Source organism: Mesocricetus auratus, unplaced genomic scaffold (assembly GCF_017639785.1).
Source record: "Mesocricetus auratus isolate SY011 unplaced genomic scaffold, BCM_Maur_2.0 Super-Scaffold_100676, whole genome shotgun sequence".
Taxonomy (NCBI): Eukaryota; Metazoa; Chordata; class Mammalia; order Rodentia; family Cricetidae; genus Mesocricetus; species Mesocricetus auratus.
This window is the reverse complement of record NW_024429266.1, coordinates 6,104,219-6,120,082: the sequence shown is the minus strand read 5'-3', so window position 1 is coordinate 6,120,082 and position 15,864 is coordinate 6,104,219. Positions and strand designations below refer to the sequence as shown.

At 40.1% G+C, this 15,864-nt stretch overlaps 1 protein-coding gene and 1 long non-coding RNA gene across 2 annotated transcripts in view; both read left to right on the top strand.

Moving 5' to 3' along the window:
• Ush2a (usherin) overlaps positions 1-15,864 on the top strand; it is a 644,634-nt gene that overhangs the window by 298,267 nt on the left and 330,503 nt on the right.
• LOC121136932 lies at positions 1,526-13,054 on the top strand. The gene is made up of 3 exons (XR_005874122.1): positions 1,526-1,574; positions 12,193-12,276; positions 12,755-13,054. It is a non-coding gene; the product is annotated as an uncharacterized LOC121136932 (long non-coding RNA).

Sequence of the window (15,864 nt, the reverse complement as noted above, 5' to 3'; positions counted from 1 at the left end):
TTCTTTCCAGAGAACTCTTCCACCCACTGACTCTGTAAGACCACCCACAAGTTCATCATTGCCTGTGGGAGGTTCTCCTTCGTAACTCACCCTTCCTAACGTTCCCACCTGCTCCTCTAAAGCTCAGCGCTCCTTCCTGACTCCAAGTTCTCCAGCATCTCCAGTCTTTGAACTCCGAGGAATGACTGGCAGGGAATCTCAGTCTGTATCCTTCCTTGTCCACAGAGAGCGTGGTGTGCTTTGGCGTCACTGCCTCTCAGTTAGACATCCAGGACCTTGCCCTCACCTAGGACTGACTCTGTCTCACAGGTTCACCACACACAGCCCCACCCAATAGGAATCACCTGTTTTATCCTCTTTCACTAATTTACTAATATCAAGATATTTAGTTTTCTCATTTTATTATTTTTTAACTCTGCTTTTGAGAATTTCACACATGGATGCTGAATTTACATCATTTCTACATCTTTTACTTGGTCTTCCAACTCTTGCCACATCTCCCCACTCTGTATTGTTTCAGAGGCTGTCCTGGAACTCGCTCTGTAGATCAGGCTGGCCTCAAACTCACAGAAATCTGCCTGCCTCTGCCTCCCAAGTTCTTGGAATAAAGGCGTGTGCCACCAATGTCCAGCTCTCCCCACTCCTTTTTAACTTTATGGCCACTTCTTCGATTCTTATTGGTGGATGTGTGTACATGTATGTGTGTGTATATATGTATGTATGTATGTATATGTAAATACAAAAATACAACCTGGGTTTTTGTGTGTTTGTTTTGTTTTTTGTTTTTCTTGGCTGTCCTGGGCTGGCCTTGTACTTACAGAGATCTGCCTGCCTCTGTCTCCCTAGTGCTGGAATTATAGGTGTTTGTCACTACTGCCCAGCTTAAATACTACCTTGTGATTCCATTTGGTTTTTCTTATATGTATATGTGTGCTGATATGTATAAATATATGTGTGCTGGTATGTATATTCATATTATGCTGGTCTGTATATGTGCTAGTATGTATAAGTATGTGTGTGATGGTATGTATATGCATTTGTGTGCTGGTGTGTATATGCATGTGTAAGCTGGTATATACATAAGGGATCAGATAACCAGAGAGTTCATCTATGGAGAACACTAAATCTTGACCTCAGCAATCACAGCTCTTCATCTAGTGATGGATCTTGGTGACATTTTCTTCCTACCCCTGTTGGAGTTCCAGCTGATGTTGTTAGCATGCAGGTCTTGTTTAGGTGACCTTATTGTTGAGATTTTAAGAGTACATCTTCACTGTCATATGTAGAAGAAAAACTATCTCGTTGTAGACTCTCTGATTCTTGGGCTCTTATAATCTTTCTGCCCTTTTCCTACAATGTTTCCCTGGGCCTTGGGCTCAGGGCTCTTATGTGGTGATATCTTTCTTCCACAAACAAAGTCTGTCTGGGGGTCAGAGAATGGACCTTGCCACTAGCTAACCATAGAGGTCTGGATGTCTGTACAGACAGGCAGGAAGTGACGTAGCTGGGCAGTAACAGGATATAAGCAGGAACAAACAGGAAGTTGCTCTCCTCTCTGTGGAGACGCTTAGGAGGTAAGATGTGCTGTGGCTTGTTCCTTCTCTGATCTCTCAGCATTTCCCTCTATATCTGACTCTGGCCTTTTATCGTCTAGACTAATTAAGGACTCCTTTTACACTCTTATTTTTTCTTTGAACTCACCTCTCTCTGCCTTTCAGATTCTTTCTTTCCTTCCCTCCTATCCTTACTTCAAGTATAAAATGTTTTCAGGGTATCACCTCTCTTGTGCCACCAGGATTACAGCACCTTCAGATGAAAGGTATCAAATACAGATTAGCATAACTGTGTTCCTCATACCTGAGCCCAGGATCCTGAGCTTTGCTGAGTTAACGTTGACAAACCCTTCAGTGGTGGCTCTCTCATCTGCAGTAGCTTTCTCGTGCTTGCTCTTAATCTCTTCTCCTCTAATTTTTTCTCCTTTTCACTGTGATCTCTGCCTCTACCATCACATGACACTTCCCCTTCTTATAAACACAGCACTCATATTGGATTTATGGCCCTACCCTAATCTCCTATGGCCTCCGCTTAACTTGATTATGTTTTGTAACTTGATTAAGTTGACTGACTTAACCCCTTGATTTTGACTTAACATGATTAAGCTGAGGTCATACTAAACCTCAAAAACGCTATTTCCATATAAGAACACATGTACTGGAGTTTAGTAATTGAACATGTCCTTTTAGAAAACAGAGGTTTAACCCAGGACACCTGGATTGGGTCCAAACTTTACCCATCTTACTTGTGTTTTCAACATCCTTATTCTTCCTATTTAAATCAACATGGCGGCCATGTAATTCAGGATGCTCCTTGGATCCCAGGACATTCCTCTCCTTGTGTCTGTGACATTTTCGCCTTCCCCATTTCCCTGTTGATGGCCAAGCTGTACTGTGGTCTCTTTTTTCTCTTCCACAAACGTTGGTTTCCCTCACAGTCTTTCAACACTCCTCGAGCTTCAATCCCCATTCATACTGATCTTCAGCTAAGATATTTTTCTTCCAGCCATTAACAGGTCTTTAAATGCATATTGGACACTTGATTACTTAGCCAACTCCCTAAAAATGAAATTATTTTATTGGTCACACCCCAACATTTTGTTTTTCTTCCTGAGTTTCGTCTCAGGAAACAGCAACACTCTACTCTTTTGTCAGAAACAAAAATCTGAATTTAATATTGGATCACTTCTCCTTCAACCCCACATTCAATCTTAACATTCAAATTCCTTCTGTTGGTATATAGTACACATTTTTCTTGTCTACTTTCTTGCCCTTGTATCATTCTTCCACCCTTCTGTATTTCTACAATGTTATACCAGCATTTTCTGTTTGCTCTTATAAACACAAGTATTTCCCCATTCCTAGACTTTTCATTTTCCTGTTTTCTCTGACTGGAATCCAGGTTCCTTGGCTCCTCACAGGGCTGAATCATTGTCTTCAGATAGCCCTGAAATGTAAACACCTGTGTATGCATTTGCACACACTCAAGTCTGTAGTTGCAGGAACAGGAGAGACAGTGTTTCTTGTTCACTTAACAATTCTGATATGCATGTTGACCTTGGCAAATAAACTTTCATTCCTCCACAGTCACCAAAGGAAAAAGGCAGATACGGTATCTACCATATTTAATATATGACTGCTAAGGTTTCTTTAAAATTACCTCCATTGGTACAGTAGATATGGAAAGATCATTGTTGAAGTTTTTTTGGACCGAGTCTGGGACTGAATAGGTGATAACTGCCCAACACATTATAGTAGATAGAACTCAGTCTTATAGCCATAATTAGCTATAAGATTCTGTAATTAGCTTTAAGCATTGTCTCTGTATGAGCTCACACATCAAAGATTCAGAAGCTTGGATAGATTAAGATGGTTACTGAGTCAGGGCCCACAAAGCCAAGGAGTTGGAGAGCCGGGGCCTCCTGGGAAAGCCTCCCTGAATTAGGTTCTGAATTCATGTTTCTGTAGAGGTAGGGCTGAGGTCCCAATTCTCTCCTGGGTTCAGACAAGGCTATTCTCAACTCTAGAGGCTACTACCAGTCATTTTACAGAGTCCTTTTCCATCTTTGTGGTGGAGAACTTTCATTATGTTAAATCCCTCTCACATTCAAATTCTTCTACCACCACCTGAAGAATGCTACAGGAGTCCTTCATTTCCATTCTGCATGACTTCAGTTGTGCATGGTCAACTTACTACAGCTGTTCTGCTTTACTATTAGTTATTATTAATTGTGTACCGATCCTGATTATTTGTGTGTGTGTGTGTGTGTGTGTGTGTGTGTGTGTGTGTGTGTAGGGGAAAAACAAAGCTCATATATGGCATAGTGTTTTCTTTGTTTTAAAAATCCACAGGGAACAGCTCTTTGCTCTCTCGCAGTGTGTTCCTGTGAATACAAGGACACTAGAGATTCGTATCTTAAGGGTTTATAATTAGACTATACCTACCAGGATAATCTCAGTTTTTATACATCAGTTACCAGTTTGCAGGAACCCCATAAAGTCCATTTCATCATTTCCACCTATACTAAAAAGTAAGGAATTGCATGAAGATGAACGTTGACTGGATTTTTCCTCAGAAGCCTCCCTACCACAGGGTTTGGCAGTAGCCTGCCCAGCTTGGCAGTTCTATGCCACCAGGAAAGCCCTTTGTTTCCTGGTAGAAGGTTAAGGATGGAAACTACTTCATGGTTTAGTTTTGGAATTAAATGGATAGCAAATTTAATTGTGAAAATCGAGAATCCTGACAACCATGTGGCTCTGGTTAGAGAATGATAAACTTTACTATTGTGATAAAAGTTCTTAATTTAGAATTCCCTTCAAGCATGTATCTAAGCTGCCTGTTCAATTCAATCTGTCTGTTGAGCATCTTTAAGCACCAAGGTCAGAGGTTCAGTGCTGAGATGGTGTCATTGTCTCTCACGACTTGCCATGGAAATGCTTAGAAACAGATAGAAACACAAGTAGGATGCCATTCAGCATGAGGAACCTTCTGGAAAGTAAGAACAGAGAAAGATGCTACACATTGTGGAGTTGGCAGGCCAGAGCCAGGGCAGGATATACGGCATGCATGGTTATAAAGCTTATTACATGAAACTCAAACAGGGCCCCATTGTTACACACTTACACTTGGGCAGCAGTCAGAAGCAAGGAGGGGGTCTGATGGTCTCAGGTACTAGGATGAATTGAGATAAGTTTTAAACTTTGTTGTGAGCAAATGGAAAAGGATGTGAAGGATGTAAAAATAGCATGAAGAGATGTCTCAGTGGTTAAAAACAAACACCTACCCCCAGAAGTGCCAGATGAGTCCCTAGCACCCATGTCAGGCAGCTCATAAATGCCTATAACTCCAGCTCCAGGAGACCCAAATCCCTTTTCCGGTCACTTCAGGCACTTGTGCATATCCATTCACAAAGAGCTACCTATATACATAATTAAAGCAAATCTTCAAGAAAGCATGAGGTCACCAATGTTATAGGATATAAAAACATCAAAACATAAGATTATTCTCCCAAAGTGGACGCTGGACCACTGTCATCTCCATGCAGTGATCAGAGCAGCAGACTTGTTTGAACTTCAAATGCAAGAAGCTAATTGAAAAGAACAATGCAGATGGCGGTGGGATGGGAGAAAGAGAGGAGGGCATTATAGTCATTTGTTAACAGCTCCCATGTATTATGCGCCTGTGCGTCTACCAGTGTAAAATCAAATCTTCTTATTGTAAAATCCTTTTAAATAGTGTTTAAACATATTCTGATGACACAATCTGCTGAAGTATTTACCCTTGGTGGGGATTTCCATTAACCTTGTTGCAGATACTGTGTGTTTTGGGGGCTTTGATTACAGGAAAAAGCCTAGTGACATCACTATAAAACCACATCTGGTTAAGCTTAGTGCCTTTGTCATTCTATCCGATTTGGGAAATTCAGCAAACCATAGGAGAATGCTATGATTAACGGAGTCTGCGCTTCAGATTATCAGGGTGCCCTTTATTTAATGGTATGGGCAGGGTAGGGGGAGATGAAAGCCCCAAAGCTGTAAATGATACAGAGAAACGCTCAGAATTCACATAGTGGGGCTCTTAGGGGAAGTCAGTTGTACTGTAGAATTTCAAAGATTAGAGACCACTTACATTCAAGTGGTTTTGTTTTGTCTGTCAAAGTTTTCATTGTTCCTAGGGATCTTATCTAAATCCTTTGGTTACCTAAGATTCTCTCAATATTTTTGTAAACTCTCTTCAAAATAATATCTCTGTACCATAGAAACAAAAAGTTAATGCCCAGTGAAAACCAAGTTTCTCCTAGTAAGGGCTCTGAAGTAGCTCAAAGAAAGCTTGTTTGCTTTAGTCACCTGTGTGGGAGCTTGGTACTTCAGTGAGTTTTGTCATTTGCGATGTGTTTGATTTTTGTCCATGGCAGAGTTGGGCATTTCATAAGCAGCCCTGCTTGGTTATTCTTGCTTCCACAAAGCGTGTTTGCTTGCCTGTTTGTCTACTGTCTTGACCTTCTTAGACAGAAGGCACAGAGATCCGGTCCTATTACTTATGGCTTTCTGTAGTTGTGGTCACTCTCTTCTGTGATTTGTATACTTTGTCCATGGACTGGGAAAGACAGTCATCAGAAACTGTGACTCTGTGTCCTGAATACTGGGAATCTGCCCCAACTCACACAGACTGAAAAGTACTTTTGTCTGTCTGAGAACATGCACCCAATTTTAACATCAAGGAGAAAAAAAGGTGGGAGAAATTACTATGACTGAGGATGGCCCAACACCAAATATCAACTGTTACTGCTTGAAACCCTGGCTCACCTTAAACTTTCAAGTGTTAAAATTCTGCCCCATTAGTAGAGCTTGCCCTGGCCAACCCATCTCTGTATTTTCCAACTGTCTGGCTGATCAACACCTGTCTCAGGAAATCATCACATTCAGCAGCCTTCTATGGTCTTTATCTTGAGAACTTCCTTGAAATATTACCTGATACCATCAGTTTGATATTTTATGTTATTAGTTCATTTCCTGACACTTAAAATTCTCAAATCTTTCCAGTTCATAGCTTTTTCCTCTGAAAAGATTAAATCAGTTTGTGCTGAAGGAAGGCCAATAATTTCTATACATAGAAGAAAATCTTCAAATTGCAACGCAAAGTACTTTGCAGAAAATTGCAAACTCTCTTAATAGTTGTGTATCAAAGGTGTTTATGTGCAGACTGCCTGGGGGGTATGTGGAAGGGTGTAATTATTGGTGGACTACTTGCTGGACATGGACTGGGTAACTGGAAAAGAAGGAGCAGGGGGTTAATTTGCATGTATGGACTTTTGTAACTTTTAAATGGTGTGTGCTGCATGTTTGTTACTGTGTTAGAAGTTTAAGATTGATGCAATTTGAACATAAGATATTTTCACCCTAACATATTCATACCATCCCCAAACCCTTAGTGGATACTGGAAACTCAATAAATCTACACGCACTGTGTTTCCTCTATGTAAACACCTATGATTAAGTTTAACTTATGAATTAAGCGTATCACAAAAAATACCTAATAATAAACAGGATAATGATGTTAGGTAAACTATGATAAACATTATTTAAAGGTATGTATTGTTATTTCTGAACTCTTCCATTTCACATTTCAGACCATGGTTGACCATGAGTAACCAATACTGGGAAAACAGAACTTTGGGTAAAGGAAGAATTGCGACCTACAAAAGTGATATAAAAGACAATTTAAAACCCCAGAAACAGCTGACCAGACAAAGGTTAACTCTTGAATCCCAGGCATCAGCCTGGGAATCCAGCATGGGACTGATCAAGACCTCCTGAATCTGGGTGTCAGTGAGGAGGCCTAGGGAATCTATTGAGCCTTGGGCAGCAGATCAGTACCCATCCCAAGTATACACACGGACTTTGGACTCCCATAGAACAATGTGAGGTGCACTTTTACCCTGAACTCTTGGGGAAGGGTCTAGGCCCTGCCCTATATGAAATGACAGACTATGGACACCCCCATGGAGGGCCTCACCCTCCCTGGGGGAATGAGGGGATAACGGGGGTGGGTGGGATGGGGGAAGGGCACGGGAGGAGGGGAGGGAATGGGAGAGGGACCTGGAACTGACTTGTGAAGCAACCTCGTTTCTTATCTAAATCTAAACTGGAAAATAAAATAAAAAAAAACACGAGGAAAAATTTACTCCCATTTCTTCACCTACCAGAGGCAGTTGCTAGTTATAGTTTGGCTTATGCATTTAAAATCACCTGATTTGCTTTTGTTAATTCACAGCTGTATTCCTATAAATGGAGTTGGACTATTCTATAGACTATACAATAAATAAGTGTATGATCAAACTGGTATATTATTTTCTAAACCATGCTTTAATTGTCTGTACTGCATTCTAAATGATACAGCATAAAATATTTAGGATATTGAATTATCTCTAAAAGTTATGAATAACAGTGTGATCTGTGACCTCACACACTTTTATTTAACATTTTGCGTATATACATTTGAAGTTTCCTTAGATCCCCCTTGATGCTTTTGCGCATTATTTAAGTTGAGTTATTCTTTTCCTTTTTGTAAATTTTTTAGCGCACATTACAGTGCTTACTATCCACACAGAAACTGCATAGCATGATTTTTCTGTTTTTATCATTTGGATCTTATTATGTTTTATGTATGTTAAATCATAAAAGAAGGCACTTGGGGTTGAAAATGTTGTCTAATATATAAACATATTCTGCTGTTAGGGCCAGAGAGATGGCTTTAGTGGTTAAGGGAATTGGCTGCTCTCCCGGAGGACCTTGGTTTGACTCCCAGCACCCACACAGCAGCTCACAACCACGTGTGGCTCCAGTTTCAGGGGATCTGATGCCCTCCTGTGGCTTCCACGGACACTGCACGTGTGCATTGCACAGATGTACATGCATGGACACTACACACAAGCGGCACTCAGATATACATGCAGGCAAATGCACCCCCCTGCCAAAAGTAAAAATTAAGGCTAAAAAATAGAAAAAAAGCAACTATCCTCTGCCAAGATAATCTCCCTAAATATTCTCTCAGTTTCCAAAATAAATATGTATTGGTATTTCTATCGAAAAATCTATACTTTCAGAATATTTTCATGGATGGGAGGGCAAGGGAATGGGAATGGCAGGGCAAGGGAATATGGGGGGATTGATATGTAAAATAAGATTGTTTCTAAAATTTAAAAAATATATGCATATATTTTCACATGTAACAGATCCTATATATCTTGAAATTACCCAATGATACAAAAAGTTTAGAAAACTTTTATTCCCAGAACTAGGGAGATAGTTCATCCAGTAAAATGTTTGCTGCTGGAGTTGCCTGGTTTGGAGGCAGGTGTTTGTATCTCGCCCTGGGCAGGGATACACATTCGAATTCCCCAAGCTCACTGGCCTGACAGCCTTGCCTACTCAGTGATCCTTATGCAGATGAGAGACCCTGACGGAAAAAACCAAGGTGGATGGCACCTAAGGACACCACGGTTGACCTCTAGCCTAGTGTACATACACACATGCATGCCCCAACCCCCAACAAATCATTGCTCTTTTATACGTGCAGAAATAGAGATCCTGAGACTCTGGTTGACTTGTCTACATCCATCCAGTTAGTTAATGACACAGCTAGGAATAGACTTTTAGCACTCTGATAATATTCTGTCTTCAAAATCATCAGCCTTGACTAGATGTTTCCTGTAAAAGGATGATTGAAAGTGTCACCGGCGTGTTAATAACAGTCAGTAGTGTCAAAATATTAACACAGTACTGCTGCTTTCACAACATCAGTGTGTTCTCAGGGATGGCATGCCAGTTAACGCGTCTCTTCTTCAAATGTGAGCTTCAGTTTTCAGAATTTAAAAATATCAAGTAGCTATGAAGATAAATTCTGCATAGTTCAAACAGAAGATCAATATATGCCCATTCCCATTTGTTTTTGGAAAATAGGGTCCTGCTATTGAACTGGTATATGGTTCAAAGGTCAAATGTTTGCTTTAGTCTGAGTGTAGAACATGGGATGAGCCTTGGCTGATGACCCTGTCTAGACTAAGACATCCTGCTTAGGGACTGAGACTCCCACCCCTGGCTGCTATGCTGCCCACTCTTCAGACTTGGAATGAGGGAAAGGGCTTGCAGGAAGGAACACATCCCAGGAGTGCTGGAAGTTTGTCTTGAATGACCTGTAGTGAGCTCTGAAATGATGACATTGTTCTAATACTTCTCCCAGTTTTCCTCTCTTTATAATAGAATTCTATGCAAGCCTATGCCCCCAAAGCTACACTACTAAACACATACACATGTGAATAATGATTTTACTTTGGGAGATTAGAATCTTGCTTGCTGCCATTTCAGTTGCTCTATTATGAAAAAAAAACAAGACAAAACAGATTCTAAATTCTATTAAGTTGAATTTTTGGATGTCACAAAACCTATTAATATAGAGATAAATTTAAGAGCTTTACATTCTGCTGAATCTTGGTTGTAATGTTAAGGTTGGTTTTAATACATAAATTAAATAAAAGGTTCCATAATGCTTTGGACCTTCAATGTGACCCAGAACCCAAGAAACTTCTGAGTAGATCTTTCTCAAACATAACAGTTGTGAGAAACATGCTTTTTAAAAAAAAGTCTATAAAAGCTGAAATGTAGTTTTCATGTATTTATATCATTTTGTTGGCTTCTATATTCTGCTCATCATTCTGAATCCACTGTCTTCAATGGGTGGGATACAAATAAAATTTAGTTAATAAATACCAACATTAACCATTAATCAATATTTCTGATTAAGTAAATCAAAATATAAATGCCCTATAAAAGTTCATTTCACCTTCCGTGGTGATGGAGAACATCATAATTTAGAGGCAAAAAGGACATTTGCTCTAAAACAAACTAATGGGTACACGTTAATCTACTTTCTCTTTTTCTCTGGTTAGCATAGCCACATAAGTAAACAGATGAATTTTGAGTCTATAAATACTCTTACTATTGTATATATGTTTTACTGTGTAATATGATTTTTTTAAAAAGACCCCAGATAAAAGAAGACATTGAGAGGTTAAGATAGAAATATTAATGCTAATAGCTTGGATTTTATTTCTATATGTATTTTGATGCCAGCATCTTCTCTTTAATTTGTTATTAATCAGTGGAACTTTAGATGCTAAATTAGCTCTTCTTACAAGTATCCCAACCTCCTGAACAGCAGGTCCACAATAGTGTGTAATTTTGTGAAAATAGTCTTCTCTGGCAATTTGCAATCCTTTATTACATTTTTTCTGAAGCAAATAAAAAGGTTTAGAATCATAGCCTTTTGTGAACATGCATATATATGTGTATGCAGTAGACATAGATAGACTAATAGATATGGATAGATAGGTAGATTAGTAGATAGATGGTAGATAGATCACAATCCAGAATAGTGTGTAGTTCAAAAGATAGAATATCTCATACAAATCTCATCTTCTCTATTCAGTGAGTAAGATACACAGTTATCAGTCAACAGATATTTACAGGGTGAGTTAAATAAATGAATGGTAAGAGAGATCTTTCTGAATCTATACATGTTAAGTTAAACCCATGTGTTTCCTTTTTCTAAGAAATTGACCATATGTCCTGGACTTAGCTAACGAAACTTGCGCAGTGTCATCCTCAATAGTCTGTTCTTGAGTTGTGTTATTTCCAGTGCTTCTGAATGTTTGCTAACCAGGGTAGTATTTCGCTGAGAGAACCCCTTGATTTTTGCTAATTTTGGTGACACTTTAAAGTTGTCATCTCTCACACACGTGCACCTGTGTGAAGACCCTGTGGCTCCTCCATCTTAGGTACTCCAGACTGACAGGCAGAAATACAGTCGCATGCTCCGCCCCAGTCTTTGCTGAGTCCTTCTCTTTGTTGTATTTTTAAACTGCCTTTTCCAAATGCAATGATTCCATCTGAAGGAACATTAAAGTTTTGCCTTCCTGCTTTTGAAATGGATCTTCATTCTTTACAATAACAACACCACAAGAGGAAAAAAGGACAGGAAATTAGTTACATGGTTATTATTCAAACTCAAATGCAGTTCATGCCATCTTCTGGGTGAAGCTGTAATAATCTTGATTTGTGTCAAGAGTTACTCATCTCAGTGTTTAAATTTTAAGAGCTGTGAGTTAATCGGCAGTTAAAAGCACTTGCTGCTCATTCAAAGGACTGGGCACGGGGGTGTTCAATTCCAAGCACCCATATGTGGGTCACAACCTTCTGGTTTCCAGAAAAATTAGAAAAGAAAAACAGTTATGTAAACATTTTAATTATATATATATGATACTATTCCATATCAGGTATCACTGAATGGATTTATACCTAAACTTAATGTTTCTTAGTGCTGTATTTGTCAAATACATAGCCAAGCACATGTATTTTACATGATGCATTCATTCCTCAGCTTCACAGATTTGGTTTATGTGTGTGTCTTATTGCTCAGGTTGACTTCTTCAATCCCCTCTGTGCAATTACAGACTTTGGCAGCAAGGAATGAAGTTGGTTTGGGAATTAGATAAAATATGAAAATAGACTTAAATGTCCTATGCTTTTTATCACCAAAGTGATCATTTTCACATTCCTTCCCTAAATCTATGTCTTAAAGATGCTGATCATCTGTGAAACAGAAAGAGTCCCAAGACTCAAATTGGAGATACCAACCACCCACTGGTTATACCCTGCAGCACAGGTAGAGAGCTTAGAGATCGACAGTTAAAGAGATGGATGTTTTTATCTCAGATTTTCTCAGAACCCATTAATCTGAATGTACAAACACGTCTCATTAGCTGTAATGGCCATATTGCCTTGGCTCATTGCCTTCACCTACTCTAGATGACCTTTGATTTCTGTGCACTACCCCTCATGTGTGTCTGGGAGTCCATATGGGTTTTTTCAGATGCATTTAGGATGGTGTCTGACACCAGTGGGCTCAATGCCACAGCCACTCCCCAAGGTGTTCCCATTGTTCCACTCTGTACAGACACCCCAATCACAGGGCACTGGGGACATACTCTGCCATCACCTGAGTCTCTCCTATTGCTGTTCAAAGTGGGTATCAGCATCTTCTCATAAGGCTAAGAATTGATGATTTGTATTAAAATGCATCATTTTGTAGTGGGAATTCTTTGTTCTCTTTGCTAAATTATTTTTTGTGCATCCTTCATTAGGAAGCATCTTGAAGAGATGAGGAAGGAGAAAGCTGCAGATCATATGGGCAGTAAATGAGAGGAACTTACAGACCTCAGACTGACAGTGGCTCTGGTCCTCCATTGGAAGGAAGGATCCTAACTCAAGAGCAGTTGTGTTCCCATCTTGGTATGACCCTTGAGACTAGAATGGTCATGCCCCAACTGCTCTAAGATGATGCCGGGTATATGAGCATTGTTGAACATTCCTCTTGGTCTTCCCTGACGTTTTATGCATAATCTCTTTCATATTTCTCTTTAATACAACTTTGCTTGCATCTACCATCTGTTCCTTTGTCTGGATCCCAAATGATCTCATCATATGTTTAAAATTCTAAGAATTTATGTTGAAGAACTAATGAAGGATGTTCCTAATAGAACACTGAATCTAGATTAAGTGCCCCAGAGTAAAGGATGGCACTGTCAGAACAGGAAAGAGTAATTCATTCACATTGGGAGAATTTGGAAAGGCTTTCCACAGGAGGAGGCATTTGGTATGCCTCTGAAGGGTGGCAGAAGGCTTTGCCAAAAAAACAAATGTGTCTCTTGCCACCTAGAAGAGACTTCATGGCTTGTAAGGGCAAAGGCTCATTACTTTCTTGTGTCATGATATTGCCAACTATGAGGCTAGGTTGCTGTAAGTCTTAAATTAATGTGGCAGGGTTGGTAATGAATCTCTATTGAAAAGCATTCCCAGGTTAAATTTGAGTTTGGTAAAGCAGACAGAGTACATAACAGTGCCTGGCAAATAGTAGGTGGTAGCCCATGTTATCCCGCTATTAAGAAAAATGCATAGTATTTTCACCTCTCTCACCTGCATTGGGAACACTGGCTTACACATGTCTTCTTCCCCCTCACAGATAGCCAGTTACTGCCTTTTTCCTCATGTCTCATAATTAACATCAGTTGCTCAACAGTATATTTAGGATCTGGACAAGTAGCTCACTGGATTAGAATGCATGCTGTTCTGAAGAACACAAGTTCAGTTCCCAGCTCTCCTCTAACTCCAGGTACCCTTCTCCGGCCTCCACAGGAACTGAATTTATTTGGCACACCACTCACACAGACCTGCACAAAGATACCCACAAACTTGTGCATATATTTTATGAAAGAAAATCCTTTAAAAATCTCTTGAGTATGCATGACCTTGCAAAATATTAATGACTCAACTGTATTTTAAAATTAGTAAGTCCACCTCAATCTGAAAGGACCTTCAGCCTTGAACGATTCAGCCATATTATATTATATAATTAAATATGTTCAGAGGGGGATCCCGGGGTACTGTCTCTTTTTTCTCCTCTAGTCTGAGAGGTTAAAGCATCATTTAAAATAAAAAAGCTGCTCTCAACTTATCCATAATTGTCCTGGGGCATGAGTAAGAGGTTTGAGGGGGAAGCTATGAGTGGGCTACTCTAGGCTTATATTGTGCTGGGATTAAAGGTGTGTGCCACCAATGCCTGGCCTTAGGCTTATATTGTGAAAGAACCCAGACAAACAATCTTGGTTCAGAATACTGTGATTCATTACACAGAGTTTCAGGAAGCCAGATTGGAAGACAGCTGGCTAAGGTTGTTGTCATCCTGGAGAGTGTTTCATGGCAGACGTCTGTTGAAACCAGCCAAAGATGAAGAAAAGAGGAAAACAAGGCTGTGCTGTCCCTTCATTTCCTAAGTGACAATAATGAGAAGTCATCCTCCCATCCGAACTACTGGATGATGACACCTACTCAGCAGGGTGTGCCCAGCATGTGTCACTCACCATGATCACACACAAAAACAAAGGTCCTCATCCTAGTTTCTTCATGTCCTTACTTTCTCTCTTTGTTCTTAAAGGGTGTGGGGTGCCTGGGTGAGGACCAGAACAAAGGACCTTGCAAGAGACAGGTATAAAATGACAGCCCGGAAGAGTGTCAACTCTCTGTGGTGTTGAGGACAGTCAAGGGAGGTGCTCCATGGAGAAATGTTAAGCCAGATGGTATAAAAGGGATGCAGGTCTCTCTGAGGAGGAGGAAAACACTGTAAACAAACAAGATTCCTCCTGAAATGTGCTGTGGACAGTCATGTATCCTAGTCCTTGTTAGGATGGTGATTCCAGCCTCACCCTTTATCTGGAAAGCACAGCCTGGACTGTTTGATGGTTAATCATCCATGTGAGTTATAGGCAAGCAAGTTGAGAGCTCAGGCTTCTCTGAGGAGTGAAAATGCAAGGAAGACTTTTCAAGCTAAGTACATGCAACCTCTGACTTTTATTCTTTATAAGAAAAACCAATTTGTCTCTTTACTCGAAAGTCTGGGCAAACATTTGTGGGGTCAGAGGTAGTTTCACGATGCAGAGTAAAGCATGGCATTGTGTGTGCTGTGAGCTAGGTCTTTTCTTTACAGGTATCTATGGGGCACATGCAACCTATTCTGTTTACAGTGTATCGCATCCTCATTGAACCATCCTCAACTCACGGTCCAAGTGACAAAAGAAAATGTGGTCAGAGGCTGCATGGGGTGTTGTCCTGAGCACCCATGCAATTATTCATGGCAAGTGCACACAGAAAGAAGAAAAGAAAACCAGGGAAAATCTGGTATCTTATGCTATATAGAAAATACTGGGTTGTTACTAGGTACAGAGCAGATTATATGTCATCAAAGAGAAGCAGGAAGTGCATTTTAATTTTCTAATTTTCTGCCTATTGGTTCATTTTGTAAATTGCAATCAATGACTATCTGTGAGCAACAGCAGAAGATCAATTGTAAAAGAGCTTATAATTCATGGCCGATATTGTAAATTATAGTTGATGTGACAATGATGGGGAAGGTTTCTATGCAATGGGATCCTCAGCTTGTGACAGTCAGACCAGGGTCTATGATCCACTTGTAATACATATTAGAGTGATCTGCTTCCTCCTCATCTAAAATTCCTGGTGTTTGGGTCTGTGGGAATGAAGTCGCCATGCTAATGGAAAGCAAGATATCTTGACAAGGGGCTTGAGGGATGTTGATCTTCTAGTTCCAGGGTTCATGTATCCTCAATTTACTGGGCTCAGCTTTGGGCTTAAGAGCCTGTGGCTGTTAGATCCCCGAGCCACCCCAGTGCCCTGGAAG